A 20,787-nucleotide genomic window follows, 5' to 3' on the forward strand; every position below is an offset into this window, starting at 1 on the left:
GTCCTGAAGTATATCCTGGGTAAATGGCAGGCCTAGATTTCTCCCACATCTCCTGTGAGACTCCTAGCACATACGCCTGTTGCTTTTTGGAGCACTCACTAGGTGCTCAGTAAACATTTGTAGAGCAGATGACAGAGGAATGGATGAAGCATGGTTGGCTTCACTTCAAAATCCATTTTCCGCCATGAACTTTGCTTCTAGCCAGCCCAACAGGGCACCTTCAGATCCTTAGTACTGAGGACTCCCTGCTCACCTCCCTGTCTTGTGGTTTGTTCCTTCCTGGTGCTTTTGCATTGGCCCCGAGGGAGCCAACCATCTGTGCACATTCTGCCGGGACACAATGGATCTCAGCAGCAAGCTCTGTGGCACCAATACATCAACATGAGGCAGGGGCTGGGTCACACCAACACCTGCATTTCCAAAGAGGTTCTGCAACACAACAGAAGTGTTGTTGTGTTTCCAAAACAATTCCAAATGCCACAAGTCTCCAAGAGTGGCAACAATTAGGAACACCGTCCCCTCACATGACTTCAGATGATTCATAATGACTCCAGGGTATCTGGTCCAGCAAGGTAGTGAGGAGCCACCAAAGTGTCATGTCCCCTCCTTGCAGAAGCATCTTCCCTTCTGACAGCCAGGCCTTCTCCGTCTCAGGCCTGACTCAGACGCAGGAGCATCTCCTGCCTTCCATAGTCCATTACAGGCTCACTTTTCCCTTCTCATTAAGCTCTCCGCTTGCCAGCACCATTGTCCTGAAAGGGTCATCTGGCAGACAATACAGTTTCTCATTTTATGGAGCCCTTCTCCAAGATCCCTAATGCCCCTATGGCCTGAGCAACAGCCTTTCTGAGAATAAGAAAAGCTGAGCTAGCTGAGATGGAGGGCAGAGGCTGGAGAGGAGTGGGCAGGGATACACATGGGACAGAAGAAGGAAGGGCAGCAGCCCCAGACGTGTGGCCAGCTCTGGCTCGTTCATGGGATGTCCCACAGTTCTGATTGGGTGGTGTGGCCACCTCAGGGGTCTCTGCACAGTTAGGATGTAGCCTGCAGGAAGTAATACCCCTCAGGAAACCATTTTGGACACAACACTGTGTTTTATTACCAAGAAGCATCAAAAGCAGGTGTCTTGCGAGACTTCTTTCTCCTAGAAGTGGTTTTTGGCCTCAACCACACTGTGGGATCACTTGGTGAGCCCAGGCCCACCCCAGGGACCCTGATATGGTTGCTGTGGTTATAGGCCAGGTTTGAGAATCACTGGCCCAGGGCCCTTCCCCCATGCCAGTGGGAATGCATATCCAAGTGTAAAGGGTGGTGAGAGTACGGAGTGGCTTTGGGGGAAGACAGTGAGGGGGTGATGTGTAGGAAGGGAGAGGAAGTGGGAGAGTGAAGATGTGTACTGGAATGTGGGTCAGAAACAGAGAGGCCTAGAAAGGCCATGGGTGCTGGATGATACCCACTCATGTGGAAAAGAATAGTGTATCTTAGGCTGCATAGACAAATCCTCTGCATCCAAGCCCCTGCTCCTGGTGATGGCCAAGCAAGCACTTAGACAGACTATCCCATGGACTACAACAACTACATAAGGATAAAATGTAAAGTCAACCACTGGAGGCACTAGGAAACCACCCAGAGTAGGCAGATGCCAGCCGGGCACTGACACTTGGAGGAAGAGAGGTGCACCGTGACTTTCGAGACCCACGGCTTCCAACAGGCAGGCCTAGCACTGAGAGTAGCTGCAACTCCAGAGTGAGAGTACAGAAAGCCAGAGAACCGCGTCAGTGCATTCACTATTCCAGGAGTCTCAGAAAGGAGAGGGCCAGAGGGCAGAGCCTGGTTCCATGCATGCCACCTGATCCCTCTTGAGCTTGAACCTCACCTACCATGGTCCCTTGCTCAGCCCCTATGAGACTCCACAGGTGTGCTTTTTCAGCCCAGAAGGAATTTGGGGCCAAGACTTAGAATCAGCATTCCTCCCTCTGAGCTCTACAGACTTTTCTGGGAATTCTCTCTTACTTAACATTATATCATTACTATTTATCCATGTCTTTAAATATTCTTTAAAATTGTAATTTTTATTGAAGAAAGCTCCATCATTCATTCTCCCTGGCCTGACTGTAAAATGGATGAGACAACTACCTTCACAGGTTTTTCTGAGGATTGGCCACAGGGTATAGAGCACCAAGTCTGTCTGGTGCTCCATAAATGCTAATTCTTCCCATGAGGACTATGCAAGTCCAGGCAGCCAGGAGAATGGGTTACCTCCAAGACAGCCTCTCCCAAGGTCTTAGTTCTTCTCAAGGACACTTCATTCACGGGAGACAATCCCAACTCTAAGTAGCTTAACAAAGAGGAAGTTATGAGAAGCTGGGATCTTTTCAGGGTGCCATAGACTTGAGGCTCTCTGAGGATGGCTTGGGAACATATGCCCTCCACTCTGCTGTCAGACAGTGAGTCCTAATACCACCTGATTCCCTCCACTGGGAGATGTAGTCTCAACAAGAGCTTTCACAGCTGGTTTGTCTGGATCTGGCTTCAGACCAGTTTCCCACACTGAGTGTTGACTGTTAGAAGCAGACCCCCCGGGAAAGACAGGGTGGTTGCAGGACACTCAGGAAACACACTGTCCTCAACGTGACTCACAGGGTCTGTGACTGGAGGCCCCAAATCTGAATGTCTGAGAGGGTCCCAGGAGTTGGCTGCCCCAACTTCTCTTCCATGATATTTCCAAATTTGAGTTAATGCCTTTAGCTGCCTCATCTTAGTTGGCAGACCTTATTTTCAGTGGACTGGAAATAGATTGTCACTCTATGCTTAGTCTGGCTTTGGGATTGCTTTCTTGACTGATTTAGTCAATGTCACTCTTTTTTTTTTTTTTTTTTTTTTAAATTTTTTTTTTCAACGTTTTTTATTTATTTTTGGGACAGAGAGAGACAGAGCATGAATGGGGGAGGGGCAGAGAGAGAGGGAGACACAGAATCGGAAACAGGCTCCAGGCTCCGAGCCATCAGCCCAGAGCCTGACGCGGGGCTCGAACTCACGGACGGCGAGATCGTGACCTGGCTGAAGTCGGACGCTTAACCGACTGCGCCACCCAGGCGCCCCTAGTCAATGTCACTCTTAAAGGAGGAGCCCAGGGCTATCTTCTCACCCAGTGGTAAGGCTCCTTGGGAATGTTGTTCCCTGGGACCCCCGACTCCCTGACTCTGCCCTGTGGTGTCCCCTTCTCACAGGACACAGCCAGCATGAAAAGTTGAGGGCTTGCCGGGTCTCTGTGACTTTCCCAGAAAAGGCAGCCATGTCTTGCATCTCCCAAATGGGGTTATGATGAGCACTGTTTATTGAGCACTTCATGTGTTTGGATCCTCTTCTATGCAATTTAAGCTCATGTTAACCCTCACACCATTTCCATCTCATGAGGTACGTGCTGTGATTACCTGCATTTTATGGCTGTGAACACCACAGCACAAAATGGTCATGTAACCTGCCTGAGGTCGGCAGCCAGTGGTGGCAGAGCAGGACCTCTGAACCCAGGATGTCTGAGTCTGGAACTTGCACTGGTAGCTGCTGTGTCACATCCCTTCATGACCAATGTGAGCTTGCTTGCATTACCTTCTCCTCTCTGTCTTGTCTATCAGAACGTGGAGGGCCACCCAGAGGCAGCTCTGGGGCTCTGGAGATTTGGGGGTTAATGAACCCCACATTCAGGCAGAGGGTAGGATCAGGGAACATCATTTATGGGTATGACTGGGCTTTGAATTTAGTTGGGAACAGAGGGTTCGTGAAACTGGCCCTTCTCAGAGTTTCTGCATCCTGCTGCTTACTTTGCTGGGGTGAAAATTGTGCACATGATTTTTTATTTAAAGAGAATTGGACATACAATGTGAGACAAATTTTAAATATATATAAAATGCTTAAACGTGTGTGTGTGTGTGTGTGTGTGTGTGTTAATTACTTACTGTGGGATATCTGTGGATATCTGTGGATAGTGAGACTATACACAAGTTTTCTTATAGTTGTTATATTCTCTGGTATAATAATTCAAATTTTCTACATAACACGTAATCTGATGATAGATTGATCGATAGATAGATATAGATGATAGATAGATATAGATATATAGATGATAGGCAATATATGATTGATAGATAGATAGATAGATAGATGAGAGAGAGAGAGAGAGTGAGAGAGACACCACAGGATGGAATACTATTCATCCTAAACAAGAAGGAAACACTGTCATTTGTGGCAGCATGGATGGACCTTGAGGGTACTGAGCTAAATGAAATTGATGTGATTTGAAGTTTGGGTTCTAGAGCAAATGACCAAGAAAGAATTCTTAAGACGTTTTTGATGCAAAAAAGATTATTTTATTACCGCACAAGGACAGGACCCCTGGGAAGAAAGAGCTGCACTAGGGTTGTGACGAGTGACTGATTATATACTTTTTAATTAGTGGAGGTTAGGGATAACATAAGTCTGTAAGGAATTTGGAAGCAAGACTTTCAGGACCTTGAGGGACTAGCTATTAAGATAAAGTTACTCTTAGTCTTTAATAAAACATAACCATTAAGACATAAGGGCAGCCATGAGTTCCTTGCAGAATGTAATGCTCTGCATGTTTCAGGTATCAGCCAGCTGTAAGGAAATTTAGTTTTGGCTACCTTTTTCTTGCCTTTGTTCTCCTCATCAAAATAAGTCAGAGAAAGACAAATACTGTATGATTTCACTTATATGTGGAATCTTAAAAAAAAAAAAAAAAAACTCATATGAAACAAGATCAGATGTGTGGTTACCAGAGGCAGGGGTGGTGGGGGAACAGATGAAGGGGGTCAAAAGGTAAAAATTTCCAGTGATATAAGTACTGTGGATGTACACATGAGGACTATAGTTAACACTGCTGTTGGTATATTTGAAAGTTGCTATGAGAGTAGATCCTAAAAATTCTCATCACAAGGGAAAAAGCAAAAAACATTTTTTTAATTATCCTTTCTCCCCCCCCAACTCTGTATAGATGATGGGTGTTAACTGAACTTACTGTGGTCATCATTTCACGACACATGTAAGCTAAGGCATTACACCTTGCTATACACTTTAAATTTACACAGTGCTGCATGTCAACTACATCTCAGCAACACTGAAAGAAACTTCTGTGGTTTGGTTTTCTCTGAAGTTCTTCAAAAGTTATCCAGAGTCGATGAGGAGAAAGCTACTCAGAAGGTCCAAGGCTCTCCCCAAACTTCCATTTGCCTGTGGCCAGCAATGTGGTAGCTCTGAGTCTGCTTGCCTCTCTCCCTGTGAATGGGGCAGCATGACCCAACCTGCACATCTGCTCACTGCCATCGAAGGGTCTGTTGCCCCCACAGGGCACAGAGACCCCTCTGGTAGTTGGCTGGGATATCACGGTGCTGCGGGGGGTGGTGCTGCTTCCACAGAGTCCAGGAGCCTCTCCCAGCCATGAGAAGAAACACTCAGAAATCAGCTTAGCCTCCACACAGGAAGTTTAGATTCAGGCAATATGCATTTGACCTCAGACAGGATCAGTTTTCAAAAAAGAAAATGCATTCAGAACCCTTGGACCCAATTACAAAACTGAAGAGTTTCCTACATAGCAGGCCGTGATAAAAGTTTTATCTAGAAATGCTGATGCTGAATCCCCAGGGAGCTCACGAGCAGGAACACTGCTCTGTAAGCAAGGCTTGAGAACTGGAGGAAATCACACATAAAAATAACTGCGAATCGAGGATCTCCTGGGACATGTTTAAACACATCTGAAACATGTCTGAAACATGTCATTTGAGAAATAACAAGGTGAAGAGCAAGAGAAAATGCTGGAGAGGAAAAAGGGGAGAATAAAAAAAGAAAACCATTTCTGAACAGAAAAAAAGTACATAAATTTTAAAAATCAGTTTTTAAAATGAGTTAATAGAAAAGCACGGTTGGGCTGCAGTAAGAGTTTTCTTACTCGTGAGTCTGAAAAATGAGTTCAGCAACAACACCTTGTGCTTGCAGACACAGGGACACAGAACCTCACCTACAGCTTGTGAATTCCTATGGCCTTTTGGGGAAGAAATCTGCAGTAGCTGTTAAGTTTCAAATACACACACTCCATGACCCAACGATCTCATTGTTGGAATTTATCCCACAGGAAAAAAACAACAGGCTTCGCAGAGCTGTGCACTTGGTGTGTTCGTTGGTTCACTTGTGTGCATTGTTTGAGGCGGCAAGACATTGGAAACAACCCGAATGTCCAGCAGCAGAAAGAGAGAAAAGTCGTTAAAAAGAGAGGGGTTAAATCAATGGTTGTATATTCATTCTCTGGAATATTAAACAGGAACCAAAAAGAAATGGTTGAGATCTCTGCCTCTAGCCTCAGTGGATAAACCACCTATCATTTTGTCTTTGTTTATTTTTTGCAGCCTGTTATTTTGTCCTTAATTTCCATTTCCTATGTCTGTGTTTTAACAGAAGTATTTCTAAAGCAGCACAGCCTTGAATATAATTTAAAATGGCATAACAAAATGGTCAGGGAAAAAAATGTGTTTTTTTTGTTTTTTTGTGATATTTTTGCACAGGGATATATCCCTCGAGTGGATATGATGTGCAGAAGTGTACAGGGGTCCTGGCAACACTCACTCGCAACCTGGTTCGGTCTTAGCTGCAAAAGCGCTTGCTGTGGTTTCATTCTTTGTTCAGTCCACATGTTTAGGTGTCCTTCAAGTGTGTATGTCAAATTTCATAGTAAATGAATTTCAACACTGCATTTGAAATCGGTTTCCCATGTCATAAAATGTAAGTTATATTTCAGTTTTTCCTATACAGTGTAAAAAAATGGCAAAATGTTCGTCAAACTAGCGAAAAATAAAACAATGTGCATTATCTGGTGGAGAAATCTACCAAACATTTGGGCCCCCGCTAACCCTTTCAGTTTTGTTATAATTATGCTAGCCTTAGTCTTTCTTTTTTTTAATCTTTTGACAACCCCTTGTACCCATTTCTCTCATCCCACCCCCCCCCCACCTCTGACAAATACCAATCTGTTCTCTGTATCTATGAGCTTGGTTTTCTTTTTATTTTTTTCTTTTTAGATTTTCCATATAAGTGAAATCAGACAGTATTTGCTTTCTCTGCCTATTTCACTTAACAGATTAGGGTTCGTTCATGTTATTGCCTATGGCAAGATTTCCTTCTTCTTTGTGGCTGAATAATATATATATTATATTTCCTTATATAATATATAATATATTATATATTATATTATATATTATATATTATAATATGTATTATAATATATAATTTATATTATTATATATATATTTCCTTCTTCTTTGTGGCTGTATAATTTTACATATATATATATATAAAGTGGATTATATATCCTATATATATATACCCTATAATGGATTATATACCATATATATATATATATGTGTGTATATATAGATATATATATATACACACATATATATATATACACATATATATATATATTCCATTCATCTATCAGTTGACACTTGGGTTGCTTCCATGTCCTGGCTATTGTGAATAATGCTACAGTGAGCATGGGGATGCAGATATCTTTTTGAGTTAGTGTTCAGTGTTTTTGTTTTCTTCAGATAAATTACCAAAAGTGGAATTATGGGGCAGTATGGTAGTTCTATTTTTAATTTTTGAGGAACCATAATACCATGTCCATAGTTGTTGCACCAATTTACATTCCCACCAACAATGCATGGAGGTTCCCTTTTCTCTACATCCTCAACACTTCTTCTTGTCCTTTTTATAACAGCCATTCTGACAAGTCTTTTCATGTACCTGTTGGTCAGTGTACTGTTAAATCTGTTAAATGAGAAGAATAGTTTCCTTGGTCTATAGTGTGCTCCCACTTAAGTAAAAAAAAAAAAAAATTCATACATAAGTATATGTTGGTAGGAGCATGGAAACAGATGTGGAAGGATACATAGGAAGCTGCCAACACAGGTTACCTTGGGGTAAAGGGTGTGTGTGTGTGTGATGGGAATAATTTAATTTTTTTTAACATTTATTATTGAGAGACAGAGAGAGACAGAGCATGAGCATGGGAGAGGCAGAGAGAGAGAGGGAGACAATCCGAAGCAGGCTCCAGGCTCTGAGCTGTCAGCACAGAGCTCTACTCGGAGCTCCAACCCACAAACCGCAAGATCATGATCTGAGCCAAAGTCAGACGCTCAACCAATGGAGCCACCCAGCCGCCCCAAGATGGGAATAATTTAAAATCCTAAAGTTACAAACCCAGCTCCAAGAGTCTAATTACACCTCCATCTAAAAAGTACAATGCACTCATCAAAATTAAAAACTTCAGTTTATGAAGGCAACATTTAGATGATGAAAAGACAAGCTACAGGCTAGGAGAAACTATGCACTATGTATACCTAATAAATGATTTATATAAAGAATATATAGGGGCGCCCGGGTGGCTCAGTTACTTAAGCATCCGACTTCAGCTCAGGTCATGATCTCATGGTCCGTGGGTTCCAGCCCCGCATCAGGCTCTGTGCTGACAGCTCAGAGCCTGGAGCCTGTTTGGGATTCTGTGTCTCCCTCTATCTCTGACCATCCCCCGTTAATGCTCTGTCTCTTTCTGTCTCAAAAATAAATAAATGTTAAAAAAATATATTTAAAGAAAAAGAATATATAAATAAATACAAATTAATAATTTAAAATACAATCCAATTTTATTATTTTTAAATTAATTTATTTTTTAATTTGCATCCACGTTGGTTAGCATATAGCACAACAATGATTTCAGGGGTAGATTCCTTAATGCTCCTTACCCATTTAGCCCATTCCCCTTCCCACAACCCCTCTAGCAACCCTCTATTCTCTATATTTAAAAGTCTCTTATGTTTTGTCACCCTCCCTGTTTTTATATTATTTTTGCTTCCCTTCCCTTATGTTCATCTGTTTTGTATCTTAAATTCCTCATATGAGTGAAGTCATATAGTATTTGTCTTTCTCTAATTTTGCTTAACATAATACCCTATCCACATAGCTGTAAATGGCAAGATTTCATTCTTTTTGATTGCCGAGTCATACTTCATTTTGTGTGTGTGTGTGTGTGTGTGTGTGTGTACATACATACCACATCTTCTTTATCCATTCATCCATTGATGGACATTTGGGTTTTTTCCATACTTTGGCTATTGTCAATAGCACTGCTATAAACATTGGGGTTCATGTGCCCCTTTGAAACAGCACACCTGTATCCCTTGGATAAATACCTAGTAGTGCAACTGCTGGGTTGTAGGTTAGTTCTATTTTTAATTTTTTGAAGAACCTCCATACTGTTTTCCATAAGACAATCCAGTTTTAAAATGAGTAAATAACAGGGAACCTGGGTGGCTCTTTCAGTTAAGTGTCTGACTCTTGATTTTGGCCCAGGTCACCATCTCACAGTTCATGAGATTGAGCCCCACATCAGGCTCTGTGCTAAGAGCACAGAGCCTGCTTGAGATTCTCTCTCTCCCTCTCTCTCTGCCCTTCCCCCACTCCCTCTCTCTTCCCCTCTCTCTCAAAATAACTAAATGCACAGTTTTTAAATATGAGCAAAAAAACATGAACAAATGCTTCACAAAATAAGATACACAGAATTAAGTATATGAAAAGATGATCGACACCATTAGTTGTCAGAAAATTGCAAATTATATCCACAATGAGATGCTGTTATGCACCCACCAAAATGACTAAAATTAAAAAGACTGACAGTAGCAAGTGCTGGTGAGGATGTGGAGCACCAGGAACTCACACACCCTTCTTGGGAGTGAAAAATGATACAGCCAATTTGGAGAAGCGTCTGGCAGTTTTTTGTGAACTTAAATATATACCCACATGATGACTTAGGGAAATGATGTCCCCAAGAGAAATGAAATCATATGTCTACATAATGAACAAATTGTATAAGAACATTTATATCAGCATTTCTCATGATAGCTAACACCTGGAAAAAATGTCATGTACATCAACAAGTACCTGAACAAACAAAATGTGGTCTGTCACAGAATGGAATACTCCCCAATAAAAAGGAACAAACACTCCATACAAGCAAGCACCTTCAACCTCAAGAACATTATGACACAAAAGAAGTGGGACAGGAGTGTCACCTCTGCAATTCTGTTGGACGTGAAGCTGATGGGAAAGGCTGGTCTGTGGTGAGGAACCAGAATGCCTGGTGCCTCGGGAGAGGGCAGACATCTCAGGGGCTTCCGGAGGGTGGAATGCTTACTGTCTCCACTGGGTGCCAGGTACCTGAGTGTATGGATTTCTCAAGTCTCATGGAATCATTTACTTACAGCCTTACATTCAATTCACTGTATGTGAATTTTACCTCAATCAAATCCAAATAACCTCAAAGATCAACATTTGGATTAACTTGGATTTGGGGATGCAGCCTCAGAGGGCTGAGGTATCCCAAACCTACATGCCTCTACCTGCTACACGGGCCTGTGTCTGCAGGGCAGTGACTACTTGCCTCCTGGTCCAGGGTCCTGGGTTTTATCACCTGAGTTCTGAGTATTGGGTGTTACATGTCTGGGTTTTCAATGAAGTTTTCAATAGTTCTTCTCTCATTTTCTCCACAACCTCCCACGTCTGCCCCCCACCCCCGCAGGGCTCCATGTCCTTGAGGCTCTTTAATCTTATGCTGTCCCACCCCCGTCCCACCTCTGACACTCCTTTCCTTCATGGGTTTCCTGATGAAAGGATGTTGTTTCAGCGGATGTTGTTTCAGCAGATGTTGAAAGGACATGACAGCCAGTAGTTTCCAAGGATGTGAGGTCAGAAGAAAAGGCCAGGAAAGAGGCAGGTTGGTGGCCACCACGGGCCCCTGGGCTCTATCTGTGGGGGCTCTAAGACTAGGGAAGGTGCTCCTCAGAAGGGTGTTTCCCCCCAGCCCTTCATGTCCTGTGGGCAGAGATACAAGGAGCTGCAGGTGTACCCTAGAATGTGGCTGCTGGAGGGGACTGTGACAGCCAGCTCCCTGCTTCTACCCCAGCGGCCACACCTCCACAGACCCCAACCCACCCAACCAATGGAGGTCAGCTACTCCACATCCACTGTGGCTGAAATGATGCCCCCCACATCTGGCCTTCTGAGGGGCAAGATTCTTACCCACACTATCTAATAGAGGGAAAGGGGGTCCCAAGGCAGGGGTGAATATGCCACACCCCACAGCTTTTAAGTGATGGCAGGGACCTTAATTCAAGTCGTAGACCCCATGTCTGTGATCTCAAAGGCCACACCCAAGGTCATATGACCAGCTCAGCCTCTGTGTTTCTGATGCAACAAAACTGACTAAAACTTCAGGGTGCCCTCTTGTATGGAACATGCTGGATGGCTAGTTGGTACAGACATACCCTGAATGCCTCTGTTACTCCCTATCTTGAGAACATGGAGATCCTGTCCTCCCTCTCTATTCCCATCAAGCAGAATGTGCAGAATAACATGTTTTTTATCATTCAAGGTCAGTGGCTCCCAGGGGTGGACAACCCGGAGTGTCTCCCTTGTGACAAAGACTGCCCAGGTGGCAGGCCTTGATCTCCCTGGAGTGCTGGTGGTGCAAGGAGGGAGGGGCTACAGAGAGTCACTAGGTTCAGTGGCTGTGCTATAAATGCTTACTGTAAGGGTCCCAGCAGCTTTATCCAGCCAGCCGCTCCTGGGCTTTACGTAAGTTCCCCAATAAACCTATGTCTTGATTGCTGCCTCTGGGACTTTTCTCTGGCCTCACAGGAGCATTACTCACCATAGGCTTAGAGTCTGCTGGGGTGCACACCTCCTCCCAGAGAGGAATGACCCTCCATTATCACCTCTGATGGAGAGGAACTGCCCTAGAACTGGAGCCCATGAAGTGATTTAATCCACTTCAGTGTCTGCACAGAGCTCCTGCCTTCATTACCAAGGCCCCAAACATCTGAGTAAATTAGTCATGGGGGAAGGCTGCAGTCTGCAGACAGTAATAAAACATATTGACACTGGCAAGAGTTAATTAAAGCTCTCACAAGAGGTCGTTCAAGAAAGACCTTTGAGTTGAAGCCAAACCCGAAAAGCATGGGGGAAATTAATGAAATTCACACCTATCCCCAGCCACGCCATCTAGATGGGTACTAATAAGCCATCAACAACTAACACAAGTTTACTCTTTCTTAAACGACTTAATTTGCAAAAGTAGAGTATGAAAGACAGCATCCCCAGTCTGCCGACAGAGGCAAAGGCAACCTCGGAGACACACACTTGCTTTTTTACAGAACATTTAGCTTTGGGCAGAGAGGAAATAAAGCAAACAAAGGTTATTGTGTGCACCAGTTCATCCAGGTCGAATGATGATGCCTCTCCCTGGACAGGATCCCATCCCTGGATGGTCAGTGGAGCCAGTGTACACCCAGGTAAAGAAGAAAGCCAAAGAAGCCACTGGGGGGGACCCATGCCAGAACCAGCAGACACAGCCTGCAAGGAAACCACACACAAGTCAGGAGCAAGTTGGCTCAGTGAAGGCACCTGCCCCATCCCCTGGCCAGCAACCAGGTGCATTCAAGGCCATCAGGAGAGGGGTGGCATGGCTTTCCTTGAGGTAAAGACTGTGGCACTTTCAGAGCAGAAGCATGTTTCCAGATCTATTCCAAAGGGACACCCAAGACTCTGGTTAGCCAGTTGTTTTAGGGATAATTGTACCTCCAGGTTGCTGTGTGAGCTTAGACCAGCAATTCTCAAAGTGGGGTCCTAGATGAGCCAAATCAAGCACACTTGGGAGCTTGTTAGTAATGCACATTCTCAGACCCTGCCAGCCACCTCCTTCATGGGAAGTCCTAAAGCAGGGCCCAAAAACCAGGCTATAATAACTCCAGTGAATTCTGACTCTTTGTTCCTCTCAGTGTCTTTCTTTTGAATAGTCACACCTGGGAGGGCTTGCCATTGGACCCCTTGCACAGAAGGGAACTTGGTGAGAGCCAGAGTAGATGTAATGGGGAATCATAGCAGGTAGTGAGTTTCCCATCTCCAGGGGAGTTTAAACAAGGGCCAAGCAATCACTGGGCAGAGTGGAGTCCCTGGGACTCAACATCAACTGAAGCACGACTTACTTTGTAATGCACAAAAGTAATAAGACAAACTGATGGATGGATAGATGGATCATAGAACAAATGTAGAAAAGGGTAATTGTGGATTAACTAGAGGGTGGGCATATGAATGTCCGCTGAACAATTCGTTCAACATTTCTGAAAAATTTTCTAATAAAATGTTGTGGGAAGAAGTCAAGTGAAGAACTTCATTTAATAACCATCCTTTGACCCTGGACTTGTGGTTCTCTGACACAAAGTCCTAGCACACACAACAGTGTAAATCCAGCCAGCCCTAGGGTTGGATCAATACCAGAGGCACTGGAAGGGTACATATCTCAGCAGATTCCCCTGCAAGAGTAAAAGATCACTAATGATCAAACAAAAGTGAGGGAGAGAAGTGGTAGAGCCAACCCTAGATTCTCCCATATGAGGGGCGTTGGATCAAGATGGACCAAATTAGAGTCCTGGAATTACAATCTGGAAATTTCATACAAGAGCTATAGAAACTAATGGTAGAAGAAAAGCCAGTGAGATATGTTATCCATGGTTCCATGTCAGCATAGAGCCAATGAATGACACCTGAGAATTACAGATGCCTGAGGGAAGATACACCCGGGGCACTTAATTAATGCAGTAATAAATGGGTTGCCAGTCGAAGAAGGGGGATTGAAACAGAGATGCCATCTCCATTTAAGTCAGCAATCATTCTGTGAAAAATGAGGAGAGTAAACACCTGAGGCAAATCAGGGCCATGAGGCAGGTATGTCTAGTGGGCAGTCGGCCCGGGAACCATGTGGAGACATAGCTGAGTAGGAGGGTCTATCCTTAGGAGCTTTTAAACTGTTCATTCCCAGCTCCACACCCAGATCCACAGAATGGGGATGCATTGAGGAGCAAATAGGCTGCATTTCTACCAAGTTTGCGGGGCTACTCTGATAAGCAGCCACCGTGAAAACCAAGAATCACCCTGAAAGCTACCTATGTTGGAAGCAGGTGCTCTTGGGGTCCCACCCACATCCCAGTGCCTCAGTGCTGACAGAGGGACACCGCAAGCACCAACTCTGCCCCGGGTACTCTCTTACCATTCCCAGAACAGCCCTCAGCCCATGACCCTATAGCTTCCTCACCCTCCAGGGCACTAGCTCTGAGACCCCCAGATGCCCAGTGAGAACCTGCTTATTAGCCCACCCTGTATGCTGTGTCCCTACCTCACTCTTCCACCCACATCTCTTATTGTGGAAATAAACAAAGACTACCTAAATGAGAACAAGAAAATGCTACATTTTCAGAACTTGTTATAGCAGGGGAGGTGAGCTACCATCTCCTGCATGTGGCAGAGTCTGGAGTGCCGGCTGGGGAGTGGGAGAGCTCTATGATGGGAAAAGGGGAAGGCTTCAAGTTTGCTTGGGGGCACTGCAGGCAGGCAATCAGATGTAGCACATCCTATGTGATTGGTTAGGGAAGCATATTCCTTTTTTCTCTGGTTGATGCTAAGTTGGATACAGGGACAAAAATTAGGGAAGCTGGCAGTTATTGACCAAGTCTGACCGTTGGTCCAATTGCTACAGAGGTTGTGGTCTGGCTTCCTGGGTTGGTGCTGCAAGTTGTGGGTCAGATTCTATTGTCACTTATGGTCTGGCCGCTGTCTGTTATGTGTATGTGTCTCTCCCTGGAATCGCCTCCCTGATATGCTGGGTACACTCCAACCTTTGTCTTAGGTCTTTTCCAGGGGACTTAGCACAAGACCTTCCCCAAGAGATAAGGATGAAATTTAAGTGGCCTATGAGACAGTGGAGCCAGGGGACATGCCCCCAGAGGCCTACCAGCTCTTTGTCTGCCACCTTGCAGGCCACAAAGGTGCCCATCCAGTGTGGGGGTAGCCCTAAGCTTGGCAGCCATGAAAGGGGTCTTCCTCTTCCTGACACACCCTGTGGCTAACGCAGTAATGGTTCCAGAGATGCCCATGCCCTGACCCCGAGACACATTAATATGGCACTTTACAGGGCAAAAAGGACTTTGCAGATGTGATTAAGGACATTGGGGTGGAGGGATTACCCTGCTTACCCAGGTGATCCCTCAGTGTAATCACATGAATCCTTAAAGAGCAGAGAACCTGGTTTTGGACAGAAAAATGTGAAGAGGGGAGACCGGTCAGCGAGATGCCTTCCCTCAGCTGTCAGCAGTCCCCATGTCCCTGGGGTTGCACGAGGCTCTGGACACCAAGGAATCCTGCCCTGTGCCTTTACCTCCTCATCCTCTCTGGCCCCCACCTCTTGCAGGGATTGCCCAGAGTCCCAACTCCAAAACCCCTGAGAAGAGGCAACCCTTTCATACCCTTAGATCTGAAAGCCCGATTCAAGGGGGTGTAGCTCATGGGGGCATGTCAGCAGGGCAGGTAGGGGACAATTAGGGTGAACACACAGTCAATCTACACATGGTCCTTGGCTCTCCTGTGCCAGGTGACAAGTCACACTGCTGTCACTCTTCTGCAGGGTGAGGCTTACATAGCCTTGCTGATGACTATAAAACAAATCTCACTCTTAACACCACCACTTGTTCCCCTCAAGCACACCTTTCTAGGGTCAGGCAGCTCCAAGAATGACCCAAACATCCAGGACCACATGACAAGGGCTGGACTGGCCTCCACTGTCCCCAGCAGTAGCCATATGGAAGCAGCATGGCTATCCTAACAAGGAGCTCCCCACACCTGCATGCCATGCCCTTAGTTGAGCTCTTCCTTCAGCTCTTGTCCCTCTCCTGTCCAAGGACACTCCTATCTAATCACCAGAACCCAACTTAAATATCCCTTCTGTGGATACAGTGCATCCCACCTGTTATGGATGAGTTCCCTGGGGAGCAAATGAGGCAGATGGTGCTGGAGGAGCAGGAGCCTGGTGGGGAGTGAGGGCAGTTGGAACTCAGGAGCGGCAGTGGGCATGCAGACATACCCTGCCATGAGCCAACGGGGTTCAGGCTGCCCCTAGGAAAGGGGTGACCCTGACACAGGTGGCTCTCTTCAGCCAAGGATGACCTTTCCAGCAGCTGGGGAAGTGAGCACCCTGGTTCTGCCTTAGAGCCCATTGCTGCCCTGTTCCCACCAAGCAGCTCAGACAGAGTGAGCAGCTCCACCCTCCGCTCTTGCTGGGCAGCACTGACTATCTGAGTGACACCTGTTCTCCCCTCCAGATGAGCTCCTTGGGACCAAGCCTGGGCCTCAGACACCCTCAGGATAGGCACAGATAGTTCTGCTGACAGAGCTCTGGTCTCCAGACATCACCTAGATCTGACTGAAGGGGTGCAGCCTTCTTGAAAACGCTCACAACTAATGTCATGAATCATTGACATAGTGACACAGCCAGGTGGAGAGTCTAGTCCCCACACAGGTATTAGGACTTCTGAGGATACTTACCTAAAAAACACAAGGGTGAGAGGAGCAAAGGAAACACATCCTGCCATGTCAGTACCTGTTCTTGCTCTGGTGACCAAGCAAGAACTCTGAAGCTGGCCAGTATGGTCAGCTGATCAGGCTGACCCACCAAGGCTCTGAACTCTGAAACCCCAAGCTGATAGCTTCCCCATTCCACACAGGAGAATCATGTGTAGAGAGTTAGCAACTCTGTCCTACAAAGTTCACCAGGCTACAGAAAGTAGAGTTTGCCAGATTTGGTAAGTAAAATACAGATGCCCAGTTAAATTTGAATTTCAGATAGTGAATAATTTTTAGTTCACGTATGTCCCATGCAATATGTAGGATATGCTTATACCAATAATTCATCTGTTGTTTCTCTGAAATTCAAATTTATCTTGGCCCTGTATTTTAACTGGCAACCTTAGGTAACCGGATGTCAGAAGCCATGCCAGGCCTCTAAGTTGCCTATACGTAGATGCCACAGAACTGGCAACAAGGAAGACAGGTTGTGTCCAGCCTCTGAGAATCAACTCCACGTCAGTCTGCTGAAAACTGACCAGGCTTGTGGCACCTGAATTCAGTTCCACCCTTTGATCTGGACTTCCATCACAACTAGAAAGGCCTCAGTTCTCCTGGTAAACAGTATTGCCAGCTTTGGCACACTCCCTGGTTTGCTGGCCACTGAAAAGCACATACCCTTGATCTGACCCAGCCACAAACCTGCTTCCTATCCATGTCAGCTGGGGCCTTTTTATTCTAAGAAAAAAGAAAACAACTTGAAAATCCAATTTGAATGGACTACACAGTAAGGGATTTTATGGGAAGTCATACTTGGAAAATCTAGCAGTATGTGAGCCTCAGGATGGGTTTGATTCAGGGGTTATCATGCTTGAATCTCTACAGTTCTCCCCTCTTATGGCTTTCTCTTCAGTCTGGCCTGCCCTTATATACCAAGACAGTTCCCAGCAGCTCTAGGAACTACATACTGTTTTATTCATCCAAGGGAAGAAGAGAGAAAGAAAGAGAGGGAGCAGGATAGAGGAATGGGAGATAGCTTTTCTTTCCTCAACTATGGGAAATAGGTCCTTCACTGGACTCTGACTGGGCCACCTCAGTCACCTGTCCACCTGAAAAAACCAAGTTGATGTGGACCAATCAGAACCCATTCCATGAGCTGGGGTGGTGTCAACCTCTCCTGAACACTTTGGCTACAAGGCCAGCATGCCTACTGCCCCACTGCCCTGCCCTGTCCATTACCAGCATAATGGCAACAGGTGGCATCTTCATTGGATGGGTTAAGTCAGAGAGGGTCCCTTTCGGAGAGGTTTAGACCTGAGTTCTTTCTGGATCCACTTGAAGCAGATAACTTTCCAAAGATGCCCACATCCATGTATCCCCTCCCACATGCTTTTCTTAAGATGTGACAGTGACACTGTCTCACTGAGAGGTAGGGTCTGCTTTGTTTCCTATCCTCTGAATCTAAATGGGTCTGTGGCTACAGCAGAAGGAACACTACGCTCATTTCTTGGATCACAGTGCCAACATGTGGATAAAATTCTCCTCACACAAATGTGTAAAATACATTTTCTGTGAACAGAGAAATACAAGGACAAAAAAGGGTCTTGTAACCTCACCATTCAGATAACCACCACTTACTTTAAAAAAGAAAGTACAAGCAGAACATAAAGGTATCAGAAGGCCATCAGGTAATCCTCTCAAGAACAACTGGTTCTTGTTTCTTCTATACCTGGTTTAGGTACACAAAAATCTCTCATTCACACAACACATGAGACTCCTGAGGCCACTCACTCCCTGCTCTGCAAGGCTTTGTGATGTTTTGGCCAACAGTCCTTCTGGATGGTGTATCAGCACCACCTGCCCTTCTGCATCTGTCCCAGCGCACTTGGGCCACCATCAGAGGCCTCCATTGCCAAACTGGCATCTGCAGGCTAATCAGAGCTCAGGAGTCATACCCCATCCATCCCAGATGGGCCAGTGTCAATGAGGCTGGCACAGACACCCCAGGCCAGGCACTAGGCCAAGCAGGGAAGAGGTGGAGGACAGCAGCAAGGACCCAGAAGCCAGAGCCACACTGCCAGGGCCAGGCCCCTGCTCTGCAGGACATCTTGCAACTTCTTACCCTCTCTTGCCTCAGTCTCCTGCCTCTATAGTAATGGTGCAAGGATCAAGTGAGGAAGTAATCATAATGTGCTGAGAAAGTACCTAGCAAGTACCTAGAGGGAGCTGTCAACCTGCTCCCTCTCACTGTCATCATTTCTATTACTAACTAATTGAGCCCTGGGGCCTGGCTGTGGCTGAGACAGGCAGCATGAAGCAGGGAAGCTCAAGATTTGGAAATAGCAGGATGGTTCAGATGTCCCTTTGGCTTCTCAGCTGTGTGGCTAGGTGGTTGGGGACAAGACAGTGTTAGAACTGATTGGTTCAGGTCAACTGAGCCCCAGTGGGCACAAATGCAAGTTGGGTCCAAGACAAATCCTCAGCCATGAATCCAGTCAGGCTTCATCCAGCCTCTCAGAGCTCCACTCTGGAGTCAGGTCTGTCCTCCCAGGATTCTGGCTTGCATCATGGAGACTCCCCTGCCCCCTCACTGCTCACCCCCAGGCCTCTGCATCCCCCTCACCTTCAGCCTCTCCTCCATGAGAATGGGCCTCCCAGACTCCCAGCCCCTGCAGTGAGGGCCATGGACTGACAGAGGATGTTGGGTACAAGAACAGAAGGTCACTTTTCTTGAGATTAAATGCACATGCTCAGGTCACAGAGCACAAAACTCCAAGCCCAGAATCAACCCAAACTGGTCTTCTGACCCTACACTCATTCTCTCCTCTATAGAAACAACAGATATGCAAAGGAACATCAAATGTCAGATCTTGAAAGTATCCCAAAGGGGCCTGCCAGGCTCTTCCCTTCTGGACAAGGCTGTGGCCTTCAATTGTCTTCTAGGATGCCAGGACTCCAGAACATTCCCAGAACTCAGTGTAATATCGCTGTGTTGCTGAGCAGGTGAATCTGCAAGCAGCCTCCTCTGCTGGAAAGAGCATTGTGGAAAGTCCTGCTAAGCTTAAAAATAAAACAGTCACTTATTTTAACAGCAAAAATGGGTTTATCCAGGAATAGCAGGGAACTGCAACTTGGGACAGGCACGCTCCTGCAAAACCATAGGCAAGTCCAGCAAAGCAGAGGAACATTATTTAATGGAGAAGAAGGAGGAAATTGCAAGTGGTTATTTGAAACCAATGTGTATTGGACAGAAGCAAGAATTCAGGGTGATGACGGTTTCTCATTAGCTGAGTTGCAGAAGTAGTAGATTTCTTGCAGGAGATGCAATGTACATCTTTTCCCTATTGGGATCTGCGATTGATGATTTTTTCCTGTTGGGGACTCTTCTGTTGGGGTCTGTAATTGACAACTCTTCCTGTAATTGGTGTTTAGTGGCAGGGCTCCCCCTTCTAGCCTCTCCACCCCACTTTAGTGAGGTTTCCTTTATTGATCTTCACAGTCCAGACCTCAGGCTGAGCTTCAGAGCTAGGATCAAGCCCAGCCCTAGAATAAGCAAGCTGTGTGACCCCAGGCAAGTGACTTCCCTCCCTGAAGCTCAGTTTTCTCATTTGCAAAGTGGGAACACTGATACCCATCTTAAAGAGTTATGATAACAATTAACTGAGCCAATTTGCTATTGTGCATCCAGGAGGTGATGAACAAACATCGGCTCTTCTGACTATTTCCATCCAGTCAACACACCAACCCTAGGTAGCCTCAGACCTTTTCTGCCTTCACCTGGCACCCCTGCCCTCCATAGCTCCAGATCAGCTGACCTCCCAGAGACTAGGGAGAAGGCCACTGGTCTGGAAGCTATGGACAAACAAACCTTTACCATGTTTTTCAACGGATGAAGCTTTTACAACCTTGCAAGTGCCCAACACACATTGTCCCATTTACCCTCCCATGGATTCTGTGAGATGCATGTTTCATTGCCATTTGTCTTCAGGTGAGTCAACAGGCCTTGGGGGGATGCCTTCACACTTGCTAAGATTGGACCCTCACAAACCACAAAGAGCCCAGCTTGTGCCCTTTGTGCACATGAGACTCTCAAGGCTCAGAGAGCCTGAAGTCATTTTTTTAGGACATTCTCTCTCCCTTGCTGGCTTTAAGGAAGCCAGTGGCCATGTTGGGAAGGCCCACATGGCTAGGAACTGAGGATGGCCAACAAGCACATGAGCTTGAAAGGGGATCCTTCTCCAGTTGTACCCTTAAATGGGACTCAGTCCCAGTCAA

The sequence above is a fragment of the Panthera tigris genome, chromosome A3, assembly GCF_018350195.1.
Source record: "Panthera tigris isolate Pti1 chromosome A3, P.tigris_Pti1_mat1.1, whole genome shotgun sequence".
NCBI lineage: Eukaryota > Metazoa > Chordata > Mammalia > Carnivora > Felidae > Panthera > Panthera tigris.